Consider the following 27,994-nt stretch of genomic DNA (forward strand, 5'->3'; position numbering starts at 1 on the left):
TTACCCAAACACCAATCATGGGAAGCATTCCCCGGTATGAAAATATTTTAATACCATAAATGAACTAGGGATCTTAGAGAGATAGGATGGGGTGATATGGATTGGATTGATCTGGCTCAGGATAGGGACCAGTCGAGGGCTCTTGTGAACACGGTAATGAACTAGGAATATGATGCAACTTACAAATTGCATGACACTAACGAAATCTATGCGGATGAATCCTCGAGAACCCTAATATTTATGCAACCCAAAACTACATCACAATAATTACAAGAGCCCGCATTATGGTAAACTGTGTTAAAAATATACATACGTACATCTGCTTTAGGAGATGAATATGTATTAATATTGGTGGCCTTCAATAGTTCTTAAGAAGTTTTTTGTTCTGGGGCGTTATTCGTACATCTCATTAACTGCGTATTTCAAAATACCACCATCTGCCTTCAGGGATTAGGCAGGAAACCCTGTTTCAAAATTCAGCTCCGTTTCTTCCATTATCTTATAATATTTTTCTTTCATTTTGGTTCGTGTATCAGAATTACTTCTCTCCAAAATTTATTTTCAATTTTGTTCATATTTCGTTTTAAACTGAATTGCGAATATGTGTAATTATTGTGAATTTCTTGTTTCAATGTTCTATCATTGTACATACCTTCACAACGTGAAGGAATTTCATTTCCGTTGAAGCAGTTTTTCGTTTTATTTTCAAACCTAATTATTTATGACACCACAACATTAAACATGTAGCAAAATTTTATATGTAAACAGAAATATAGTATAAAATTTATTAATTTTAAAATTTGATGTTCTTATTTTCGTTCTTATCAAATTTCTAACCTACAACTGACACATAATATCCACGAACTATTAGTAAAACAACTTCTTTGCTATAAGCTTTATACAATCCTGATGATAGAGGCAATATTTTGTTCTGAAACGCTATTTGCCCAGATAGAAATATAACACGGAGCCATAACGCAAAATTCTGCAATATGAGGCTAATTTAGTGTATGAGAACTGTCACAGTCTTAACAGTGAAGTCTGGAACCCTATTGCTAATCCCAGTCCAGCTCCAATACTTGGTTCTCAAGCCTTCAGTTCGTATCCCGTTGTCGTTCCTTCGTCACACATATTACATATCAAATTTCTGTAACATTTTTGAAAAGTGTTGATTCATTTTATGACTATTACTGTGTGCACTGCCGGCTGTCACGACATGGGGGCCAGGAGGGGGGAAGGCGGGACAAGCCAGGCATATACACACCCTCCGGGACTTCTGAAAAAAAAAAAGTAAAATTAGACAAATTAAAGAAATATCCAAACTATTAACAACAAAAATAAAAGTAAAGAAAAATCTACCCAGAATACTCTAGTGCAATCAGTAATAACTACTCTTGACGGATTGAGCATATTTTGAAGCAAAATTTTCTGTCTAGCCCCCTCGGAAAATTGACTGCCTCTCTCCTGCCCTTGGAAACAATCCTGATAACGCCCATGTGTCTAATACGGACGTTTCGGGAAGTGAATCTGCTTCAGTCATCAGGTGTAAGGGGAGAAGCGATTCAATTCAGTTGAACCCATTAGAAAGAAGTAGTCTCGATTACTGGATTTCCACCTGATGATGGAAATGGATCCAGTTTCTGAAACCTTTATGTTACAGCTGTGCACCAGGCAATGGTCAATTTGTAATATAATATTCGCATAATTTTATGCCACTTCAAAATAAACAGACTTTAAATGTAAGATTTGAGGCTTTCACGGCGGTGACTATGAAGAAAGCAGTCTTCTGGGATTTGGCACCGTGTATATGTGGTGTTAACCGACCGTTCTCACGGTCTTGTCGCTTGCAGATTTCTTATACTTTTTCTTCTACCCTGAAGATGGAGGCGATACGTTCCTCCGAAACGTCGGTTAACACCACATATACATGGTGCCAAATCCCAGAAGACTGCTTTCTTCACCGACTTCGAATGATTCTGACGATGGTGTATGCTGTACAGACTGTACACACTTGACCTCCAGTGATTGAGACTAGCTCTTTCTAACGGGCCCAACTGAATAGGTCTATCTTGCCCCATCCACCTGAGGACGGAGACAGATCCAGTCTCCGAAACGTTGTGGTTTTTTGTCTTATATATACCAGACGATGGATAGAGCCCAAAAGAAGCCCTATAGTTCTGTGCACTTCTAAAAAGTCAACTATTCTACACCGTCTCGTAAAACATGTAAGGGTGGGACGAGGAGACCGGAAATACTGACTTAAAGAGTAACAATTCTGACTTTTGTTCGAAGGGTGCACGTTTTGAAGCCCGGCCTAACACTTTCATCGTTTTTCTCAATATCTCCAGGCCGTACGCAGACGCGTCCATCCGTGTTTATTCAATTAATCATCGTGCCATTATTCGACACTATATAACCTGAGCTATTGATAGTGTCGTTAGATAAATCATAAAATACTTAAGTTCTTCACTTACCTATTTACGTGCTTTCTTAGCAATCCAAAAGGCCGATTATAAAATAATCGCGAATAAAAGAACAACACATAAAAACGAAAGAAAAAACCAAGGCAATTTCTGTCATTTCAATAATTCAATTCTGTATTATTTATGTGCCGAGCCAAGAGCTATAAGGCCAGTTGCAGACACAGAACAGTGTATTATTAATAATAACAATAATAATTTCATTATCGTAATCACAACTTCCTTAATATCTGAAGGAGAATTACGTAAGCCTATATTTATATAGGCCGGTCACGGTAGCCGAGCGGTCTAAGGCATGCACTGTCTTCGCTCGCTTGGAAACCGGGATCGTGGGTTCGAATCCCACTCAGGGCATGGATGTNTTATAACAGGATACTCTAAAATCTATTTCTTGTGTGAGGATTTGTAAAACTATACAGGTCCATATCACAGTATGCAGACTTTATTAAACATGAATGTGAGTTTATCACGGAGATGATTATAAAGAGTTGCTGTCTTTCGGAGGAACATGCTGCCTCCATCCTCAAGGTCTGATAGTAAATCATGGAAAGAAGCAGCAAGTAGTGCTCTTTGCGTTTTACCGAAACTTCAGTAACTTATTTCCACTAGACAAAACTGCGTTACTTCTCACAAGACTGTACTCTTCAAGAAACAAGTGACCTGAGTGATGAATAACTTCAAATTCACCGAATCGCACCTAAATTGGTGTCTGTGTCAACTTTAACGGATAGAGGAGGTCACGTGGCAACGGATCCTCACGGCCGTTAATCTAAGTTTTCTAGACCGGAGCCGCTACTTTTCCATTCAAGCAGCTCCTCATTCATCCTCACGAGGCTGAGTGGACCCCGTTCCAGACCAACTACTTCTCAGAAAACCTGGTAGAGCCGAGAATCGAACCCGGAACCTCTGGATCTATAGCCAGGAACTCTGACAACTAGACCAGAGCATGTCTATGGCTTTCTTGTTAGATTTGATTTAATTATTCGTCACAACACTTTGACTATAAAATGCATCTCTTGATAAGAGCAGCGATAAATACACTATTCTGTGAATTTACGAGCAGGCAATATAAACATACACTCAACTGTTCAATGTGTAAGTCTGAATATAGAACAGTCGCCTCACTCTGTTCGTGGTTTTCCTTTAAGTGGTGCCGTTAGTTTTCTTTTTTCCCCTTCATACAATCCCTTCTGGTTCGTAAGATCACTTACGGTTTGCTACTTGCATTTACTGAAGCTGTTTTCAGGCCTTCCTTTCACAGAATAACATCTTCAGTCGGCCGCCCATCATGACTATAACTAACAAACTAATTAATTAACTCCACAGCGCAGAGTTCTACAAGAGGAGCTGATATTCGCTCGGGTAGTCAATAAATCTCCTGCCTTCTGCAGAACCAAAATGTCCATTACCGTATTCTCAGCTATTCTCTGTCCTTAGCTCTTTGATTGCAATCCACACCTCCAAATCGCAGTTCTTTAAAATTAATTAAATTAACCAACACATCGACCGCCTCAATGGTCTAGTTGCCAGAGTTCCTGGCTATAGATCAAGAGGTCCCGGGTTCGATTCCCGGCGCTACCCGATTTTCTCAGAAGTAGTTGGTCTGGAACGGTCCACTCAGCCTCGTGAGGATAAGTGAGGAGTTATTTCAAGGAAGTAGCGGCTCCGATCTAGAAAACCGAGATTAACGGCCGTGGAGAGCCGTTGAGCTGACCACGCGACACGCTCTATCCGTTAAAGTTGGAATTAACTTCGCCAACAAGCGGCGGTCGCTAGGTCGGTATAGTTCGCTTGCGGACTAAAGCCACGGAGTTCGATTTGTTTTTGTTTGTATCAACACATCTATTCTTAGATCTTTCCAAATCTTCTCTTCCCATTAGATCTTTTCGATCCAAATTTTGTATGAAGCTCGCATTCATGCCACACACGTTGCACTTCCTGCTCATCAAATCTTGACCTTTCTTAATAAAAGTAAGATAGCTGTAATGGTATCACCTAAAAATATCCGTATTTATCTCTTTTCTATTGGAATATTGGCACAATTACGTTATTAATCGAATTGCTACCTAAGTTGATTCTGAATCGTGCTCAACACCAGGACTTTTCCAAAGGAGAAACCGGTTTACCGACGAGGGAACAGACAGAAAATCAGTTTACGAACTTTACTTTTAAGATGTATAAATCAGGAAATTGAAGGTCTCGGGTTCAAGTCCCGATGAGGTGATTGGAATTTTTTCAATTGACCTAATCCTTCCGGCCGCACTATGGCCCTGGGGTCGATTCAGCCTCTAACAGAAATGAGTACCAGGAATTAATTAAATAATTTCCCTTCGGAGTAAAGCGCGGCCGGCGCGTACGGCTGACAACCTTACCGCCATCTGTGAGCCGATTGTCTAGATAATGTGGACCCTCAACGTCTCACAACCCTATGGGCCTTCATGGCCGTTACATGGTTACCTTTATTTTTTTTTACTTTTAAGATGTAATTATTATTTTTACTGATCGCATTGAGAGTATTCAAGATAAAATTCCATTTTTCGTATATTTTTCACTTATTTGTACAAATATTTGGTATTTCATCATCATATTATTTCTTGTAAGTTGTGAGGTTTTCACGTCCGTGACTATGAAGAAAGCAGTCTTCTGGGATGTGGCACAACGTAGATGTGGTGTTAACCGACGTTTCAGAGGAATGTATCGCCTCCATCTTCAGGGTAGAAGGAGAAATGAGAAAATTCGCAAGCAAAGAGACAGTGAGAACATGTGCAAGCAGACTAATGTTGGAAATAAACTCAGCTATGTGAGAGGAGGGAAGGAAGGGACAGGTCTACATGGGAAATCAGTGGTGAGGGAGAGGGGAAGTGTCTGGGACAGGAGCAAGGTTAGAGCAGGTATAGGATATTGTGTCAGGGGAGAAAGGCTAGGTTAATGGGAGGGCATTAACCCTTAAGCTGGGGGGTTGCTGTGTGAGTTGGTCGTGGACTGTGTGGTCTTGTGGATCTGGCGTCATGTCCCGGGGGGGGGGGGTTAGGGAACAGATGAGAGGCTTCCATGACTTCCTGAGACAACTCCCCCCCTCTCTGTTCATATTGTCGGGATGGAGTTCAATCACAATTGCCTCCATAATGATGCGATCCATATATCGGGTCTTGGTGGCGAGGATGGAGGTATTCTGAAACTGAATGCGGTGTCCCAAGTCGATGCTGTGTTCAGCCACAGCTGACTTGTCCGGATGTTCGAGACGGATGTGCCGCTGATGCTCTTTCAACCTCATGTCCACGGAACGGCCAGTCCGCCCAATATAGACCTTGCCGCACTCGTATGGGATACTGTACACACACGGTGTTCTTAGTCCCAGGCTATCTTTGACGGGCCGGAGAAAACTGGATAATTTCTTTGGAGTCAGACCCACTGCTTTGATGTTGTATCGGGACAGCACTCTGCTGATACGGTTGAATATAGTCCCGACATAGGGCAGGAAGGCGACTGAGCCCTGTTTATCTTATTTCTTGTTTTGTGTAAAAATCCAGGGGCCACATACGTCCTGCAGGTGACCATGCTTCAAATTCGTGAGTTGTAATTAGCTTAATGGCAGGCAATGTAAGAAAAGGTAAATCTATCCCTGTAACAGGCGTTCGAGGCTCCCATAGATAATCGGTAATAGATGGCGGTGAGGTTGTCAGCCTTACGCGCCAGCCGCCTCTCTTTAACTCCAGAAAGGTTCCTGGTACTCATTTCTGTTAGAGACGGGGTCGAACCCAGGGCCATGGTGTGGCTGAAAGGAGTAGGTCAATTGAAAATATTGAGTGGCCCTATGGGGAATCCAACCAGCGACCTTCTGCTTGTAGCACAGTGCCTCAACCAACTACGCTACCGCGTGCCCCCAGCCTTCTAGCACTAATGGCAAGTTCTCCCTGTTCGCATTAATCAACGTCTCAGAGATAGAGGAACTAGTCCAATGAATTTTAACAGAATGACAGACGTGCGTTCGAATTTCAGCAGAATTGTACAGTGCTTTAATCTCACTTGTACTCATTTGTGGATTCTTAGCTAACCTATCGGTACACACACAATACAGCATCATAATAATAGGATGAGTAATGAGTCGGAAAGGATACAGAAACAAGAGGTCGTCGAATATTTATAGAATCCTCCCGGAATTTACCTGAAGTGACCAAGGAAAATCACGAAAAAGCTCAATGAGGCTATGTAGCATTGAATGATAGAATCATACTGAACTGGAAGGGGTCCTGAAAAAATCGATACTTCCCCAAATTTGAGTAATGTCCCACCATTTTCATGGTATAAATGAGGAGGGGTAACGGTAAATTTTAATTAATTAAGCACTAAACCATTGTTGATTTCGGCACTATAAGTGAGTGGTCAGCTCCACGCCTCGACCTCTTTAACCCCGTGGAAAGAGCCCTTAATATTAATTTGATAGGAGATTGTGTGGGCCTCAGAGCCGGTCTGGACGCTGTGGAGAAGAGAAAAATCGTAGGAACTGAGGAAAACCATGATAATTCTTATTCAGGATACAGGATATGAGAGAGACCGTTTGAACAAACTTGCTAAGTTCATAATGCCTTAGATAACCGAGATAGTATAAACCGTCCTCTTAATTTGCGGGGGTTTCCAAATTTGGAGAGACGCGATATTCGTGGCAGATATAAGTTTAGGATTAACGTCTTTTAGGTTATGGAGCCGTGTAGTTTGGTAGCTAGGTAATATGACTTCCGAAGAATTTGCTACCTCCATCATCGTGGTAGAAAAATTATAATAAAATTTTCTTATGGGTGCATTTTTCGGACAGCCTGTGGTCTTGTGATCAGAATTCCTGGCTACAGATCAAGAGGTCCCGGGTTCGATATCTGGCCCTACGAGATTTTCTGAGAAGTAGTGGGTCTGAAACGGGGTCCACTCAGCCTCGTGAGGATAAATAAGGAGCTAGTTGAATGGAAAAGCAGCGGCTCCGGTCTAGAAAACCGAGATTAACGGCCGTGGGGATTCGTTGCGCTGACCACGCGACACCCTCTATCCGCTGAAGTTGGCATTAACTTCGCCTACAAGAGGCAGTCGCTTGGTCGGTATAGTTCGCTTGCGGACTAAAGCCACGGAGGGAAAAATACCACAATATGACGTCAGTTGCCACTACGTTGTCATTGTGACATGCGCACTGTCCACTGCCGTATGTGCACCTCCACCCTCACCCACTCGCTTTCCTCACACAAAGAACGTTGAAAGAAAGTTTTTTTTTATTAGTGCGATTCCAGACTTGAATTGTGGAAATATACATATTTTTTTTTTAAGTTCTGTCTTCTCGGATATAACGCCGTGTAATCCTTTGAAAGTCTACCAAAGTTTCGGAGGAACATGTCGCCTCCATTTTCATATTCGAAGAATAAGCCAAGCAAGAAACCTGCGTGAAAGAAGGTGACAAGCAACTCCTACTTACTTTTTCTTTTGGATAGTTATTTAACGACGCTGTAAGGAGATTAGAGCGTATGATGAAAACATGACGAATTAAAAGGGATTAGGTTGAGGAACAAGTAAGAATTATTTACACCATTTCTTGAATTTTTCTAAATGCTCTCCATATTGTTTATCTATATGTAGCCTCTATAATGGCTTCGCCAGTAGCTCTAGCTGTACGTCGTGAAATGTCAATTCTCTTTTCTCTCAGGTTAATCCCAACGTCTTGTTGTTCCGTCTGGCCGCGGGTTCGATTCCTGATGAGGTGGATTTTTCAATTTACTTAATCCAGCCGCACTATTACCCTGGGGTCGACTCAGCCTCTAACAGAAATGAGTACCAGGAATCTTCCTGGGAGTAAATAGCGGCCGGCGTGTAGGGCTGACAACTTTACTGCCATCTGTGAGCCGATTGTCTAGAAAATGTGGGAGCCTCGACGTCCCTCAACCCTATGGGCCTTCGCGGCCTGTTACATAGACAGCTCTGTTGTTCCGTCAGTCAACAGATGTCACTAAATAGTGACGTGGGACCTAGTGCGTGCTGTAAACAGGAATGATTCAAAATGGCCGGACGTCAATATGTATATAAGCCATCTGATCGCAGCCGTAATGGGACCTGCCGAACCTATCGTTCCAATGTTCCGGGAAAATAGGTTTTCCGTTACATAATAAAATTGTATCCGTTATAACAGACAAGTTAAATAGCTTTATGAAGCTGAAAGCGAAATCCCATGAGAACGAACATGTGTTTGGTCAGTTTGCACTGCGATACGGTTTACTAATGTACATACGGATTTTGTACTGTGAGTAGTGTTGGCTTTGATAAAGACCCTGGTTTTGACCTGAGTTCGACATCCCTCAGTGTCACTCAGCGAATATTCCTGTTTCCTTCATAATGGATAGCTATTAATGTAAGGTAAATTTGTCCCTGTGCTTAACTAATTATGCACTACGCCATGAAGGCGTATGGGGGAGTGGATGTATAGATCCACATTTTCTTGACCTCGGCATTAGCTGGAGGTGAGTGGTCAGCTTCACGCTTCTGCCGCTTTACCCGCAAGGAAAGAGCCCCCGGTATCCATTGGATAGGAGGTTGTATGGACCCCAGAGCCTGTCTGAATGACATACGGAAGTGAAAATTCTTGCCGCCCACAGAGACTCGAACTCCGACCCCTTCGTCGTCCAGCCCGTAGCAAGTTGCTATACCGACTATGCTAACCCGGCTGTTAGCTATTAATGTATCTATGTATCTAACCCAATACAATGTGGCTCTTCTCTGAGAAAGAGAATGGTAATTTATTCCAACTGATAACACTAAGGCTTTGTTCTCAAGCACAGACGGACTGAGAAATGACATATTACGGGGACTGTCCGCTTTTAACTTAAAAAAATTAATTCGCATAGTGGGGGGGGGTGGAGTTCAGCTGGGTCCACTCGGCATGTCGGCCACTAATTGGCCTGTTGTACCTGCCCCGAGTGATTATGATGACGGAGAATTTGGTGGAATGGAGATTGGCAGGGGAAACCGAAGTACCCGGAGAAAACCTGCCTCAGCGCCACTTTATCCATCACAAATCCCACTTGACCAGACCCGAGCTCGAACCCGGGCCGCCGCGATGGGAAACCAGCGACTAACCGCTTGAGCTATGACACGGCTTCGCTTTTAACTTAAGTTTCATTTGGGGAGGAGGGCGATTTTTACGGCTCTGTCTGGCCTACAAAGCGCCAAATAATAGGATGAAAGATACAAGATGAATTGGAACGGATCTGGAAAGAAACGCTCGTGACGCAATAGATGTAGTGTCCTAGAATTTTCTGAGAGGGACTAAGCAAAACCACAAAAAAAAAAAACTTTATCATAATAACACTCAAATTTTCTGGGTTATAACGGCGTGTAGTCCGTTGAAAGTAAACTGACGTTTCGGAGGAACATGTCGCCTCCGTATTCAAAGTCAAGGAACAAGCCGAGTAAGAAACCAGCGTGAAACACTAGCAAGTATAGCTCTGTATCTTCGTCCCTGAAGATGGAAGCGACTTGTTCCCAGAAGATAGGACTCTTCAGAACCATAGCTGTGAGAAACTCAGACCCTGAAGGAGGACAGTTGGTGTTCAGGCTTGATACACAAACCGAACATCTGCACCAGCCTCCTCGGTATTTCAGATTTGATTGTTATCGATTTTGTATACGCTGTATATTTGTCATAGCCTTTATTGGCTTTGGGGGTTTGGGCCTCAATTCGCTCTTTCGAGGCTTCGAGTTTTATATAAGCTTTGGGTCTCAGCTTCACGGCCTGTAGCGAGGATATTCAAGTAGTGGCTTCAATACAACAAAGATGCCTACCAATCTTATACTCGTAAGGTAAAGGTAAATTTACACCTGGTCTTAATTAATTGTCATGCCATGATGACGTAAGGGGAATGGAGGTACAGTTCCACCATTCTAGATCTCTGCACAAGATGGAGGCGAGTGAAATTTGTCCCTGTGCTTCATTAATTAAGCACTATGCCATGAAAATGTATGGCGGGAGTGGAGGTATAACTCCACCATTCTTGAACTCGGCACAAGATGGAGGCGAGTGAAATTTGTCCCTGTGCTTCATTAATTAAGCACTATGCCATGAAGATGTATGGCGGGAGTGGAGGTATAACTCCACCATTCTTGAACTCGGCACAAGATGGAGGCGAGTGAAATTTGTCCCTGTGCTTCATTAATTAAGCACTATGCCATGAAGATGTATGGCGGGAGTGGAGGTATAACTCCACCATTGTTGACCTCGGCACTAGACGTACGTGAGTGGTCAGCTTCACGCCCCGGCCTGTTCATCCCTCAGACCTCAATTATGACAAAGAACTCTTATAGTATATAAACATAGTTATATATAGATCCTCAGAGGTGATTTTTAGAGCAAATGTAAGAAACTGAATAAGTGTCTCTCTTCCTTCAAGAATTATCTGCCCCGCGCATTCTGAATTTAGAGGGAGGTGAACCGTTTGGCTCCAATCATCGACCACCTTATCTCATCCGGTGTCTACTGGATGGACTGCAGAGCCGGTCTGGACGCTGTGGAGAACAGAAAAATCGTTTGTTCCCGGCTGGGAATCAAACCCCACCTAGTAGTCGGTATTCTGACAGATCTGTCCACACTCCTCACCTTACAAATCATGGATATTAGGTCTATGGGCTTATCAACAAACGCAAATTATGCCGTGGAGTAAAGTGGCCCTTAAAGTAGCTTATAACTTTGAAAATGGAATGTGTCCATTGGCTGAAAGGTGGACATGAGCCAATTTACTGACAGTGTCGTTAAATAATCTTGTGGAAACAAGTAGTAGTGTGCTCCATGAAGTTTGTTGGCTCCACTTTGTGTCTTTGTATATTTTTGTCTCTGTTTCTGTTGCCTAATTCCTTCTTCGTGTCTCTGTTTGTCCTTAGTTTATATTTTCTCTATTCTTGCATCCACTTCATGCTCTTTTTTGTTTACAATACGTTCTTGTCTCTCTCTCTCTCTTCAGCTTCACCGTTATTACAATCACGGGAACCACGTAAAGACCGTTCTGCAGAAGCAGTGATTTAGGTTATCTCTTTCTAAAGGCCCTCACCTGAAGACGGAAACAGATCCAGTCTCCGAAACGTCGTGTCTTCTATTATCTACAATTCCGGACGATGGGAAAAGTAAAAAATGCAGTAGTTCTGAGAAGTATTTATGTTCACTGAAATGATATTGCCTTTCTGGACGTAAGTAGGGCGCTATATGCGCTCAGATAAATTTCTGGGTATTAAATTCTAAATTAGTTTTAATTAGAGATGAAGATATCAAGATAACCTCTTAATTAAAATAGCCTTGGTGTATTGGGCTAGGAAGTGTGGGGCAGACAAACTGGCGAACTACAAATATAATCAGTTACAGCCGCCCATTAACAGTCTTGCCCCATAAATAAATACGTATATTCTCTCGGATATCTTCCCCCAAATAATACCATCATATAGGAGTCGTGATAACGACGGGCTATGGGCCGGACGGCCAGGCTTCGATTCCTGGCAGAGGAAAGATCTTTCTCCTATCCACAACGTCCAGTGGGTAGGGGATTCTTTCCCCCGGGTTAGGGCATCCGGGGCATGAAGCTGGCCACTCACCTCCATCTAGTGCCGAGGTCAATAGTGGTTGTGCTATGTCACCGCTCCCCCAAACGCCTGAATGCCGTAGTGCTTAATTAATTAAGCACAAGAACAATTTTCTTCTTACTTATACTGTCGTATACTTGTTAGATAGGCCGGTCACAGTATCCGCGCTGTCTAAGGCATGAACTGTCTTTACTCGCTCGGACGATGGGATCGTGGATTCGAATCCCACTCAACGCATTCTGCGTTTATTCTGTGTTTATGTTGTCCTCTGTTTATGTAGCGGCCTTGCGACGGGCTGATCTCTCGCCCAAGGAGTCCTACCGTCTGTGAAGAACGGTTACGGAACTGAATAAGAGGCCTGGGCCCTGAATGGGACGGAAGAGCCAATGGAAAAGACTTGCTAGATAATTGTAAAGACTGGGTTATCTGACACATCTGTCTCGCCATGAAGACGTATGGAGGAGTGGAAGTGTAGCTCCACATATTCTTAACTTCAGCATTAGATGGAGGTGAGTGGTTAGCTTCACGCCACGTTCCCAGGGGAAAATGTCCCCGGTACCCAATGGACAGGGTGGACCCCAGAGCCGGTCACGAAACTACGGAAAGCAGAAACATATGTGGCCCCCAAATAACCCTGTCCCCCTCCCCTAGCGTAGTCATTATACGGACTGAGCTACACCGGCTCTTTTTATAATCCTCGGCTGATGAGTATTACGACCCCTACCTCTGTCGTTAGTTTCTATTAAATATAAACTTCGAAACGCGTAATTTCAAGTTAATTTTCTGGGTTCTTTACCTGCTATTGTCGACATTCTGAACACTGAACACAATAACCGTTACATCAGATGCAACAAATGACTGAACATCTGTGCTCAGAATGGCCAAATGGCTCCTTTCATGGATTGAGATCACATCCTAATGAGGTCATAAGTGCATAAATGTTTGTGTGCGCTATAGCAACCTGTGACTTCAAAGCTACCCTCTGTGGTCTCGCTACTGCCTTGATGTAGCAGCACGAAGACCAGCGCGGCACATGTCAGGCGTATTTCGTAATGACGGATACAGGTCGATTCGTTCTTTGTGTCTCGCGCGAACAGGAGATGCGCTCACACAGCGACAGAAACATATCATGGAACTGGCGCTGTAATTACACTACGTCCTACTAAAATTCTTAATATGTAATAAATTCAGGTAATGTAAAATAAAAAAAAAACTCCGTGGTTTTTAGTCCGCAATCGAACTATACCGACCGAGCGACCGCCATTTGTTTTCGAAGTTAGTGACAACTTTAGCTGATAGAGGGTGTCGCTTGGTCAGCGCAACGGATCCCCACGGCCGTTATTTTCGGTTTTGTAGACCGGAGCCGCTATAACCTTGAAACAGCTCTTCAATTATCCTCACGAGGCTGAGTGGACCCCGTTCCAGACCCGCTACTTCTCAGGAAACCTGTTAGCGCCGGGAATCGAACCCGGTACCTCTGGATCTGTAGCCAGGAGCTCTAACCACTAGACCACAGAGGCTGTCAGGTAATGTCAAAGAAATGCCCAAAATTTATCGTAGGCGAACGTTTGCGGATACTAAACAAATGGTTTGATGTCTTAACCTGGCGACGCTTCTCAGCCGTCAAATTAGCTAACATAACCTAACTCGTCAAAATATGTTAATGGGTTAAGTTTTATCATCCAATGTTTTCCTGCACCTGAAGGCAGGTACATCATTCTTACGTCATATTTATTTTTATTTATTTATGATTAATTATTATACTTTGCTTATTTCAGAAAATAAAAGGAGGCTTATGAGATCAATTTGCTGTCTGAGTAACCCCCTCCAAAAAGAAATTATTTGGAGGCTTATGAGATCACCTTCCCCTGTGTGTGTTGTCCAAAACTTTTTCGTTTTCTATGCAGTCCGTGTCGAATAAAAGGGAGGTATGCTGTAAGTTCTTCCCAGAACTTCTTGTTTAATGATGATGTGAGTGGGTATACCACACAGCATCTAACAGAAGGATGAGTATAACTGACGATGTGGGAAGAAACGATCTCTTCTTCGCAGCGTGAAGTCCAGGTTAGTTAGTTAGTTATTGGAGAGGGTGGGTTTCCCCATGCACGGAGACCAGTATTGGTCCATTGTGCTTCCCTCTATGATATTCTACCAGTCTCTATACCCTACCGATATTGATACCGACCGAGCCAGCGAGTTCGGCCTCCACTGGCTTGGCGGTATCTATAATGCTTCCCCCATCTATCAGAGGTGTTAGAGACTACTGTTGGGCGGGAAATGTCCTTGAATTTGGCTCAGTGACCTCCTTTGGAGATATGAGGTTCTTTTACGTGCCGTAAAGCTACGACACGGGACACACGGCTTAAAGTCCCTCCCGGAGGACTTGTTCCCTGAATTTTTCCGCCCTTAAAAATTCCACGACCTCCGCCGGGTTTGAACCCGCGTACTACGAGTCATGAGGTGGGAGCTTTACCTCTAGACTACGGAGGCCGCTGTGAAGTCCAGGTTAATAATCAGTGGAGTTAAACCTCTACCCCCCCATACATCTTCGTGGTTTGTTAATTAATCACAAAGGGCAACTGTACATTTGCTTAAATTTATTTGATAAAAATGCGTTGACACGCCTTACCATGCCACCCTCAGGGGGACGTGAAAATTTTTCTGAGGATCACGGATAATTAAGAGACTGGATTAATGACATAACGGCAATGTCACACTGAACCACAAACATAAAATTTAATACAACCGGTACTTATTACACATTAAGAAATTACATTAATTTCTTGAACTGCTAAATCACATTTTATTTAATTTACATTTTCTTGGAGGGGAGTCCTTACACATTTCAGTTCACAACAGGGCGCGTCAGACTAAAGGAACATGGCAACTACTGCTACAGCCTGCCACCAGAAAGAAAACTGCACGTGCTCATGTGTGTTATAGAGAATGCTTGTTGTTCCATCTAATATTACAAGAAATTTGTTACAGTGGGATGTTCTTAATACTGTATTTTCTCTAACTGCTCTTTGAAAATTCCTATTTATCATGGTAAATATACTTTACTTCCAATTAATGTAAGTTCTATGACATAAAGAAGAATACAACCACCATTACTGCATTGTATATTGTTAATAATTTTTTGTTTCTAGTAAAAAAAACTAAAGCTATCCCTGTAACAGGCCGTGAAGGCCCATAGGGTTGTGAGACGTTGAGGGTCCCACATTATCTAGACAATCGGCTCACAGATGGCGTTAACGTTGTCAGCCTTACGTACCGGCCGCGCTTTACTCCTCAGGAAAATTATTTAATTAATTCGTGGTACTCATTTCTGTTAAAGGCTGAGTGGACCCCAGGACCATAGTGTGGCTGGAAGAATTGGTTAAATTGAAAAAATCAAATGACCTCATCGGGATTCGGTCCCGTGACCTTCCGGCTTGTAGCACAGTGCCTCAACAAACCACCGCGTCTAGTAAACAAAATTATTTCTTTGTGAAGGTGTGTATGTTATTTTGCAATCGGATTAGCTCCTTATTATCGTATAGATGTTTTTATTTGTTTTTGTTTGTGGTCTTATAATAACAAAGCTAGATTTGTAGAACCGTATCAAATTAATAATTCTGAATGAAGCAAAACACAAAAGACGCATTGAATAATGTTCGCTGATGGCATGTTATTAAAACTTGTCCCTAAACTTTATTAAATCAAGTTCTTAGGATTACGGTTACAAGAAATATTTCAGAACTTAATTTCCTAAAACTAATAATGAAATGTGCGCATTTGTGTGCCATGTAACACTATCTGTCTTTATTGTGATGAAGTTGATCAGTCTTCCAGGCATCCCCGTCATGTCGGTATGGCTCGCCTGCTTAACAGCAAATGTTAGCGCGTCGAAAATACTATTGAAAAGAAAATCATCAACCAGGATTTACATATGTATTTATAACCTTCTTAACTAACAAGTCAGAGTTATTTCTGAGAAGTTGGTAGCAGTTTTGTTGATGTATAGATTCCCGGTTTTATACAGACCATAGAAAATTAATGCGCAATTACTTCCACACCTTAACTACATGATACCACTCGACACTATACATTCAAGATCCTCTTTAATATTATGCCCCTAAAAGGTAAAACTTCCGAACACAGTGGACGCGCGGTCTAAGGCATGAACTGTCTTCGTTCGCTCGAAAATTGAGATCGTGGGTTCGAATCCCACTCAAGGCATGCGTGTATTTTTTTCGTTTATTCTGTGTTTGTGTTGTCCTGTGTACGTAGCGGCCTTGCATCTGGCTAATCCTCCTTCCAAGGAGTCCTACAGACTCTAAAATTAAGAATCTGAAGTGAAACGAAACGTTGCATGGATGCCTTATGCTCCAGAAAGAGCAAAACAAGATGGATGGATGGATTCACTTGTAACAGTACTGCATTAAAACAAACAAAATAAAAAACCAAATCCGTGGCCTGCAGTCCGCAAGCGAACTATACCGACCGAGCGACCGCCGCTTGTCGGCGAAGTTAGTGCCAACGTTAGCGGATAGAGGGTGTCGCGTGGTCAGCGCAACGGATCCCCACGGCCGTTAGTCTTGGTTTTCTAGACCGGAGTCGCTATTTCCTTGAAATAGCTCATCAGTTATCCTCACGAGGCTGAGTGGACCCCGTTCCAGACCCACTGCATCTCAGAAAATCTGGTAGAACCGGGAATCGAACCCGGGACCTTTTGATATGTAGGCAGGTAGTCTGACCACTAGAACACAGAGGCGGTCAGAGTACTGCATTAACAAACTGTTAATTTCGCAGTACATTGAACATGTCTGGGGACAAGCGGCCTCCGTAGTCTAGGGGTAACGTTCCCACCTCTTGACTCAAGGTCGTGGAATTTTTAACGGCGGAAAAATTCAGGGAACAAGTCCTCCGGGAGAACTTTAAGCCGTGGGTCCCGTGTCGTAGCTTTACGGCATGGAAAAGACCTCATGTCTCTAGGAGACCTCTGAGCAAAAGTAGACAAAAGTTTCACGCCCAAGTAGTTTCCAATGTCTCCGGCAGATGAGGAAGTTATCGGGTACCACTGCCAGAAGAGGGCCGACCTCGCTGGCAGAAAGGGGCTGAGAGCGAGCACCAGTACCGGTAGGGTATTACGACAGTAGAAATTAAAGGGGGACGTACAATAGACTACTAGTCGCGGTGCATGGGGAAACCCACCCCTTCTAATACTGAATAACTGAATGTCTGGGGACAACAGAAATGCAGGAAATCACCTTGCAGATGTGATTGGATTGAGGCTATCACAGCGGTGACTATGAAGAGTACTATCCGCTGGGACGTGACGCAGTCTTGTTCAGTACGTCTGGAGGAACTTACTGACCCGAGGAGAATAAGCCAAGCAAGTAGCTAGTTCTGCTTGCTACTTGCTTCTTTGGACTTACTCTTCGATCCTGAGAATGGGAATGGCGGTGAACTTCTCAAAGGCTACAGGACGTCCCATCCAAGAAAACAGTTCTCTTCAGCTATCAGATACATATCAAGTGGACGAAAGCTAAGGCAATTTGATCATTATTGTGACCCGTGTACGTGTTAGTCGTCATGGGTTGAATTCTCGACAGAGCCACTATGTCTACACAGTCTCGTGGGAGCACTAAGTTTTTTAATCAGCGGGTACCGGGGCTCTTTCACGGGAGTAAGACGACTGGAGTGTGAACCTGACGACTCACACCTCAAGAAAATGTGATGTATTTTACCTCCATCTCCCCAAGCATCTTCATGGCGTTGTATTTATGTAGTGCAAGGGCAATATAATAATAATAATAATGTGTAGTTTATTTAATAATACAAAAGAATATACGAAAGTTTTGTCGGTTACTATTTCCGGTAAAATAAATGCATGCTGGGAGTGAAGGTACAGCTCCACGCATTCTTAATCTCTACATCAGGTTACTATAAGTGGTCAGATTTGCGCCCCGTCAGTTTTACCTCAGGGGAAAGAACTCCCGGTACCCACTGGATAAGGAGGCAGACACTGTGTCGAAGAATATATCTCTTACTAGTGCCGGGAATAAACACCGATTCTTTGGTCGTCCAACCCTATTATCTATGCCTACTGAAATATCCCATATAATGCTTATTAGCCTATTTTCCTTATTTTGAATAAATACAAGGGCGCTTAAGAGATAACCTTGCTGTATGTTTCCCCTGATATTTTCGTTTTGTATGTCCTCCGTGTCGTATCAAATGAAAGTAGTTCTTGCCAGAACTTATTGTTTTGAAATGGGTATTACAAGAAAGTGTGTTCAACGCTGAAAGTGATATCATGACACTGACACACGGGCTTATACCTCAGATAACGTCACAACAATAGCAGAACAAAAGCTAAGAATAACAGAACAGCGCGTGTCGTAATTATGTTAATGGTCAGAAACTTTTATCTGCTAAACCGTTCTTAGAAGGGACAGCCAATACGGAGCGGAATTTTCATTACGTCACATTCAACAAAAATAACTCCTGAAGTTCAACTGTCTGGGCCCTTAAGAACTCTATAATGAACGAATAATATTCTGTACTGAGATATAACAATGTGTATTTCAGTGTAAGTTTACCGACGTTTCGGAAGGGGTTCTGTATTCATCTTCAGGGTCAAAGAAAAAGCCAAGAAAGAAACCAGTAAGAAGCAGGAGGAAAGCGGGTGAACTTATACCAGAATATACGGCGATAAATCCCTGAAGATAGTAGTATTCGTAAGAATCTCAAATCTGACATGTCATGGAACTTTGGGGAGCGATTTCTTGACCAGCTGAGTACCGATCAGCTTCTCTCAAAGCGCTTTGTCCCACAGATTTGGATGCTAATAGGCATACTTTAACTTGAAATTCTTTTCAAAATTTTAATAAATACGGACCCAGTAACGACTGCAGCTGTTATTCTTGTGACGCTGCGCGCGCACGTGTGGCACTTACACATGGAGCTGAGCCCTTCTTGAGGAGCCGCCAATTCTGCAACTATTCAAGAATTTCCCAGCATTTTATGGAACCCGAAAGTTCATTACCGTGTTCACAAGAGCCCTCCACTGGTCCTTATCGTCAGCCAGATCGATCCAATTCACACCACCCCATCCTATCTAAGATTCATTTTAATACTGTCACGTATTCGGGGTTTGCGTGACTAATAATAATGGGTTCTGGATTTGATGATTGGGTTTATTGGCACTTCTCACACTCTGAACTCCTTCTTAAAGACGTTTGTGTGACGAATCTCTTTCAAGAATCTCTACTTAATTGAATGCACGAATGAACTCCCTTTTATAACTGAGAGAGAACCGAACAGAGGTCACCACCTCCAAGGGTTCCCCCACTGCTCTTCGTGAGTGCGCTGTCTCGGAAACAGTGGGTCAATTCCGAAGCAACGGTCTCGTTTCTAAGTGATAACGACTTTCAGTTTTCGTATCCATGGAAACAGTGTTCCGTAACCAGTTGCTTTCCAAAAATCAATCTCTCCGTGTTTGCCAATTCGTTTCCTAGAAACGGCCCATATGTCACAATATTATCCACCCACCTACATTTTGGTCTTCCTAGTGGCCTCTTTCTGACTTTCCCGGCAATATCCTATATGCATTCCTCTTCGGGAACATTCTTGCTACATTCCCATCCCATCTCATGATTCATCATTCTAATCATACTTGGCGAAGAGTACAAGTTATGAAACTCCTCATTACGCAGTTTTCTCCAACCACGTTCATGGAATTTGGTTATAATATTGCTCTGTTCTCCAGCAGAAATTCAAGGTACAGGAGACACTAAGTTTCCCACTCCAAACGCCGGGACAAAGGCTTGGCCGCCAACTTTAAGACAGATGAAGCGATAATATGCTGCCCATTCAGGGCTATCGTCCATCTCACAGGGAGGCGACAGATGAGTGTGGTTATCAGCGGGGGAAACTGAAGACATTCAGAGTAAAACCTGTTTACCTGCTACTGTACCACGAATCTCACATGAGTTCACCTCGGCTTGAACCCGTGTCTCCGCCCAATGTACTTATTTGTGAGGTCAGTTTCAGTGTCAAGCAGGAAGCCTTAATGCAGATGGTCCTCTCAGGTGTAGTGACTCATACTGACCACTGAGGTCAATGTACGGATTCTGCGGTCATTTAGTGTCATATCACAGAATAAGGTAGGCCACCACACTGGGCATGTCTGCCCTGTACTAGTGTTGAAACGTTTGTTTCCCAACATAAAGACCTTATTCTAAAAATTAAGGTCGTTTGATAAGGATACAGGTTAAAGTTATCAAACTGAATATAAATAAGTGGGTCTCAAAGAGTGCTGAATATGATAAGACACGTATATTCCAAAACTGGGTCGTTCAGTTACACAAAGAAAGCCCTACTTCGAAATTCAAATATTTCTGTGTCAGTGCTCGAGGCTATCCAATCCGCCGTGGATTATCAACCATCCACTCAAACCGCGATAGGAAACCGTTGCTGAACAACCAGAAATTCAAAGTCTCTGGTGGCAGAATACAGGTACAACTGGTAACACTAGCCGATGAGTCCGCGCCTTACAAGAGTTTTTTCTGCCATCTATGTGCAACGTCGTTCTTTCGTACTCCTTTATTGGACACTACAAATTTCGGCCTGACCGCCTCTGTGGTCGAGTGGTCAGAGTTCCTGGCTACAGATCCAGAGGTGCGGGTTCGATTCCCGGAGCTATCAGATCTTTTCTGAGAAGTAGTGGGTCTGGTACGGGGTTCACTCAGCCTTGTGATGATAATTGAGGAGCTATGGCAAGGAAATAGCGGCTCCGGTCTAGAAAACCGAAATTAACGGCCGTGTGGATTCGTTGCGTTGACCACGTGACACCCTCTATCCGCAAAAGTTGACACTAACTTCGCCGACAAGCGGCAGCCGCTCGGTCGGTATAGTTCGCTTGCGGACTAAAATCAAGGAGTTTTTTTTGTTTATATATTTTTGCTTAACTGGCCATCTTCAGGCGTACAGGTTCTTATAGTTAAGGATTCTGCTGCCCAATGCAATGCGGGTTTCTTTCCTTCTACTGTAGTTGCCTCTCCTTATTTTGGCTGTGTAGGTTGCACGAGGTTGCTTTTGGTTGGGGCTGCTTTGAGTGTTCTTGCTGCGGCGGGAGTTCTGTTGTGGCACTTGGTGAAGATTTGAGAATGTTGCATCCAACCCTTCTTTTTTTCCCCTACATTCGTTATTAAGAAAAATAAATTTAAACTCAAGAGATTACCATGCTGTCTGCGTACCGAGGTCTCTTCCCCCGGGGTTAAAGCGACAGAGGTCCGAAGATAACCAATCACCTCCATCTAGTGACGATGTCAAGAATAGTGGAGCTACACCTCCACTCCCCCATATGTATTCATGGCGTGCTGCTTAGTTAATTAAGCTCTGGGTTAACTTGAAAATATGGGGGGGGGTCATATTCCTGAGTTCCTTCTCTATCGGCTCCAGTGATCTCCAAGACTTTGTCCTGTATTGCGGTGAGGAGACACAAACCGGTATCTAATTATCTGCTTATTTCTAGTCTATCCTCCATTTTCTGTGTCTTTGAAATTTTCCGAATACATTTCAGAGGATGATTTATTTGGAGAAGGACAGACTTTGGGGAGAAAGTGTGATTAATAATAATAATAATCAGAATAGAGACAATACATTTGCGAGCGGCTCAGGAAAGTGTAGTGTGCTGTCATCTGTTGGTGGATGAAACAAATTACACTGCTCATACACGATATTCAAGTTAACTTTGGATAAACCTCAAATTTTATTTCAACATCAGGGGACATTTTATGTGAAGACTCGTAATGAAGCAAAAATTCCTGGTTAAGTTGAATTCTTAGTGAACTAAGAAGTTTTCACTTCTACAAGATTCATCTAAGCATGACACAATAACCCAAACATTATCAGGCATCAAATCCACTAACGAACCTCGTCACCAACCCTGGCAGTACACACACCCCGATGTGGTTGAAAAAAAAAAACTAGAAATTTAAAACAACCTCAAGCCGAAATTCCAATATGAATCCTTACAGAAGTGTAACTAACTACAAATATTTCTTAAAAGGGACCTTTGATGACTATATGCTATGATCCTGAAAATTAAATAAGAGATTCGTCTTCTCTATGAACCGGGTAGACAAAAAACAAACAAAACAAACTCCGTGGTTTTTATACTATACCGACCGAAACTTGGGTAGATAAATCTTACGGAAAATTCCTGTGTTTGAATTTCCCGCCGCAAGTATGTTAAAAACAGAATCTAGGACATTTCTAATGCTGACGTAACGGCCTACGTCACCAGCTGATGATGATGTACTTTCGTTCTCATAGTGGATGGAGTATATAAAATTTATGTCATATTGCCCGCTGTTCGGCATTGATACGAAACCTGACTTCTGATCCCACTGGAGCAGTATACTCGGAAGATGTATCAGATACAAGCGCTGTGGAGCATATTTGGACCCAAACCAACCAACTAACTGCAAAGACCAAAGTCTTTATTGAGAAGCCAGAGGTCGTTCAACCACTCAAGAATTTCCAAAATTTTATTGACCCCGAAATTTCATTAATTATTTCACATCAGCCCACCACTGGCCCTATTCCTGAGCCAGATGAATTCAGTCCATAATATGTTATTCCATATATCTAAGATCCATTTTAATAATACCTTTCAACCTACGTCTAAGTCGTCCTAATGGTCTCTTTTCTTCTAGATTTCTCACTATTTCTTTCCATTCATTTTCTCTCCTATGCGGGCTACGTGCCCCACCCATCTCATTTTCCTTCACTTGATCGGTCTAATTATATTTGACGAACAATACAAATTATGAAGCTCCTCACTATAAAATTTTCTCCATTCCACTGTTATTTCATCCCCTTTGCTTCAAATATTCCACCCACCACCCTCTTCTTAAATACCCTCAGTCCATGTTCATCCCTTAATATCAGAGACCAAGTTCTTGGGCGCAAAGAAAGTAAAATAAAAACGATGAAAATTGCATATTACGAAGCGTTATCACTTTAAAGTTGAGCAAATATTATGAGTTGGGATAGCTCAGTCGTTGTGGCGACGGGACACGGACTGGAAGGCCGGAGTTCGATTCCTGGCGTCGGAAAATTGTTCTCTTCTACACAGTGTTCAGACCGGCACTGCGACCCACCCAGAACCCTACCCAATAAGTATCAGGGGTTATTTCAACGGGGGTAAAGCGGCGGGGGCATAAAGCTGACCACTCACTTTTTTATAATGCTGGAGTCAATGATGGAGCTATAACTCCACTCCCCCCATATGTCCTTATGACACTGTGCTTTCCTCCATGTTTAATATCATCGGCACGTAACCATCTGGTACTTGCAAGTCTGTTCGCGATAACTGTAATCTGGACAATGTTTCCAAAATAGGAGATTTCTTTTTATTACACAGCAAGAGATAGAATATGCAGTCCATTTCTTGTCACGGTTCGTGTACCTGGAAACAATACATGTCCCAACGTGGTCGCTGTGGTATATTTACATACCACTAAGGCCAGAGGTCAAAGTGTAGTCATTTCATATTACATACGGACTGGCCTTGTACCAATACGAAACGCCCTTCCTTGCTAAGGGCCAATCAGCCATCTCTGGAGCCTGACACACGTATCCGTTCCCCCAGAACGCAGCAACACTCGTGTGCCTCTATAACTACATTTCAGATTTCGCTTTTGTTTGCCCGTTGTTCGTTGTACAGGTAGAGGCATTGCACGACTTTTCGGTGACTGAAATTTTCTCCGTCTTGGAGTAAATGGAAAGGTTACTTACCAAAGAGGATCTGCTAGATGCGCCTGCTTTTCATCACAGGCCTAATTAGTGCGATTATCGACGCTGGAATTTAGGCACGGTTAAACCTTCCAAGCGCCGATCACAGTCGACGCACGATCTAAAGCCAGTTCAAAAACTGGGGTCGTGGATTCGATTGCCACTCGAGGCATGGATACATGTCTGCGTTTATTTTGTGTAGGTAGCGGCCTTATGACAGGGCTGATCCCCAGTCCAAAGAGTCCTACCGACTGTCTATAAGATCCATTGTTCGATATTAATTCTGATGAGAAACAGGTCAGAGGGCGTAATACGAAAAGTATAAGGTGGAAGGGGAGGAGAAGAAGGAAAAGAGGGAACGTTCGAAGACAAAGAAAATGGAAGGAATAGTGAGAGACATTCCGTTTTGAAGGAGTGGGGGATAAAAATGTTTCTGCTTCGAAGGTTCCCAAACATTGCCTATTCTTCCTGGTTGAGGTACGCTTGAAAAAGGGTAAAGCTTTACAAAGTGAAGAAGGTAAAGAGTTAGTAAGTGGACTTCCTTATGAGAAGCCAAGAATTTATTATGAATGTTTAAATACTCAGTTCGTACCTCACAGGAAACGCACTGTAGTCACTTCACTTGGGGAGGGAAGTCACGCGAAACGCACAAACAGTGCACTGTGTGAACAAGATGCTCAACATTTTAACATTAAAGTAGGTGATATATATAGTAACCACTATGGTTTAAGTAGTTAAGAGCGTAATTAACGACATGCAATTTTATAGTAATTTATAATTTTTTCTAATGAAGCAGAAGCTGCACTTAAGACATTCTTGCACGACGAGTTAAATTTCCTGAAGAGATGTCGAAATATTCATTGGTCAGAACCTTTACTACGTAACAACTCCCTTCAAAATCATTATCATTACGAAATGATGTATAGTCTCACACAACTACGTTAAAGAACTAAGCAACAACAATTTAATATTATCATCACTATCATCACAAACATCACAGTTAGGTTTTTCTGTATTCCGGATACAGTCACCGTTCTGTTCACATGGTAGAACGGCCCAGTGTCTTCTATCCTACGGTTTATATTAATATAAGTTCCGAATTTCGTTCATTTCGTAGTATTGTAGACATTTCTTATGATAAATTTTGATTTATTACTACTGAATTGGTAACTGTTACTCTCCGTAAAGTTGTTACAGTCCGTGGAGGTCCATAGGGTTGTGAGACGTCAAGGCTCACACATTTTCTATACAATCGGCTCATAGATGGCGGTGAAGTTGTCAACCTTACGCGCCGGTCGCCCTTTACCCCCAGGAAGATTCCTGGTACTCGTTTCTGCTAGAGGCTGCGTCGACCCCAGGGTCATAGTGCGGCTGGAAGTATTAGGTCCACTGAAAATTCCAATGACCTCATTGGGAATCGAACCCGCGACCTTCCAGTCTGTAGTATAGTGCCTCGACCAACTCTTCTCCGCTCCTCTTTAAAGTCTTCATTACGTATATGATGCGTCAGCGTCAGTCTGTACAAGTACCAGGAGAGGTATTTCTGCTCTCTCCAATTCTCTCGTTCGCTCTTTCGTCAACGTAGAAGATTCGGACTATACAAGAGCACAGAATCTTAAAAGTCAATAAACCAGTCATTTCAGTGTTGAAAAGAATCTATTGTATTGGTTTCTCGTGACTCCGAAAAAGACCTAATTACACAGTACATATGGCTGTATTGGTACATGAATAAGTAGTGTAGTTAAAGAAAGTCGTCTTCTGGGGTTTGGCGCCGCGTATTATTCGTTTTGGCCGACATTTCGGAGGAACTTATCGCCTCCATCTTCAGAGCAGGTGAATGGCTTGTGAATGCAGAAAGCCAAAACGAATAATACACGGCGCCAAACCCCAGAAGACGACTTTTTTCATAGTCATGGCCGTGAAAACCTCAAAACTTACAAGTAGTATAGTTGTTCATTAGAGACAGTTCTTTTGAGCGTTGCCCTATTTCTGAAATATGCTAATATCACATAGAATGTGTGACTATAGACGTAATTTTGGATAATTAGTTTATTGACCACTTACAAGTCGTAACTACAAATAACTATAATATTATCGCTGATTTTCACACTTTACAAATCAATATAACACACGTTAAGTCTTTCCCAGCCTGCAGTGTTTTCACTAGACGTTTCCTGGTAACAGCTTCTAACAATGCCTGTTATTCTGCTTCCGTGCTGCAGTCCTCTCTGAACGGCGACTCCCTTCGAACTGTCTCTTCTTCACAGTCAGAGTTAGAGTTAATTCACGACTGGCGGTTTACGGCCAATCAGTTCGTCTTGTAGACAAGCCCCTTGAGACTCAGGGCCAGTAATTTTATTTTCCAACTGAACACTTGCGGTTATAGTCCTCATGTAACGTACCCTCTGATGAGAGGATAGTTCTGTCGTTTACAATTGCTGCCGGTCCTCGCCAGCACAGTCATTCTGAGGTCTGAGTCCCGCTGGACTCATGACCATATTTTACTGTCTCAAATTCGAGACTCCCACAATCTGGAGGGCAAGGTCCCCTAGGAGCAGGATGGCCCGGTTATGCCCCCAGGAACTGGTTCCCTTTTCGTCGCCTCCTACGTCTGGCAGGAATTATTCCAACTGCAGTAACACACGACGGAAACAGATTTCTGTGTCTATTTTTGTATATAATTACGTACTGTTGTTGTGACCCCAGGGGTCATAGTTCCTAAATTACTTCCTGAAATGGATATGGTTCTGCTTGTCATTTGTGGGAAGTCAAAGGAAAATATGATAACGCTGACATTACCGCTCCCTCTGGCAGGAAGCTGGGGGAGATACAGCCTTGCATTTGCACCGTGTTGTCTCTTCTGATTATATGACAGCATAACGGCCGCTATAGTACACAGTTCTTGATAATGTGCAAGTTGCCTACCTAATCAAGAAACCCCTCTCGTATGGAACCCAGAGTATATTACCACGTTCAAAAGAGACCGTCACTGGTCCCTATCCTGAGCCAGATGAATCCAAACCCGTCAGAAAGCCTAACGTGACCGACCACTTCAGGGGCCTCTAGAGAATGGGTCAGAGTCACTTCACCAGTGGCGGTTTACCGCCACTCAATTCGTTTGGCGCCAAGCCCCTTGAGATCACGACCATAGATTTTTATTTCAACTGAACCTTTGTGGTCATAGTCATTATGTAACATCCTCTTTGGCTTTAGTCTAAATGTCATATATGAATCCAGATAGTACCTCACAGGAAACACATTACGTTTCCGCTACAAAGCCCAACCGGTTAATGCTGTTTAGGGAGACAGTCGCTGTTTATTGTGAGAACCATACGGAACACACAAATAATATAGAGATTCAGTCCGTACCTCACAGGAAACACATTACGTCTCCGCTACAAAGCCCAACCAGTTAATGCTATTTAGGGAAACAGTCGCTGTTTATTGTGAGAACCACACGGAACAAAAATAATATAGAGATTCAGTTCGTACCTCACAGGAAACACGTTACACAGCTACAAAGCCAAACCGGTTAATACAGTTGAGGGAAACGGTAGCTGTTTGCTATGAGAACCATACGGAATACACAAATACACTGTGTGGCCAGACTGCGGAGTTTTAGTATTGTCTCAATATTTTAAATTAGATCTTAGGAAAATCATGCGTGAATGTGTGGAGTGGATACAGCTGGCTCAGGACAGGGCCAATTAGTGCACCCTTGTGAAAACGGTAACAGACATTCAGGGATTTTAAGGAGCCGGAAATATCTCGAGCAGATAAGTGACTATGAGCTTTGAAAGTTACGAATGTATAAACAGTACTAAAACAGTGAAGAATACCATCTTCTGGAACGCGATGCCGTGCTGTCTGGTAGTTGACCAACGTTTCGGTCAGTCTTCGATCCAGAAGATGGAGGCAGGACGTTGCTCCGAAACATAGATAAACTTATACCAGACTGCACTGCCTCACATCACATTCACCAACCAGAGAACCTCAAATATCACAGTGCGTATCCTCTATCCTCCATTTCTGTGGACTGATTCAGTCTTACGTTCTTGTGTTCTTAAAATAAATCGAAAATCACAACACTACGACTTACAGGCCCATCGCATTCTCAGAAGGTCAGTCTA

The 27,994-nt window shown here is 42.9% G+C and overlaps 2 protein-coding genes across 4 annotated transcripts in view; one reads left to right on the forward strand and one right to left on the reverse strand.

Moving 5' to 3' along the window:
• LOC111866213 (neuropeptide Y receptor type 1) overlaps positions 1–27,994 on the reverse strand; it is a 439,022-nt gene that overhangs the window by 255,896 nt on the left and 155,132 nt on the right. The window lies entirely within an intron of this gene.
• The window catches only part of LOC111866215 (cardioacceleratory peptide receptor), a 150,681-nt gene that overhangs the window by 7,432 nt on the left and 115,255 nt on the right, over positions 1–27,994 (forward strand). The gene's annotated exons all lie outside the window — the stretch shown is intronic.

The sequence above is a fragment of the Cryptotermes secundus genome, unplaced genomic scaffold, assembly GCF_002891405.2.
Source record: "Cryptotermes secundus unplaced genomic scaffold, Csec_1.0 scaffold682, whole genome shotgun sequence".
NCBI classification, from domain to species: domain Eukaryota; kingdom Metazoa; phylum Arthropoda; class Insecta; order Blattodea; family Kalotermitidae; genus Cryptotermes; species Cryptotermes secundus.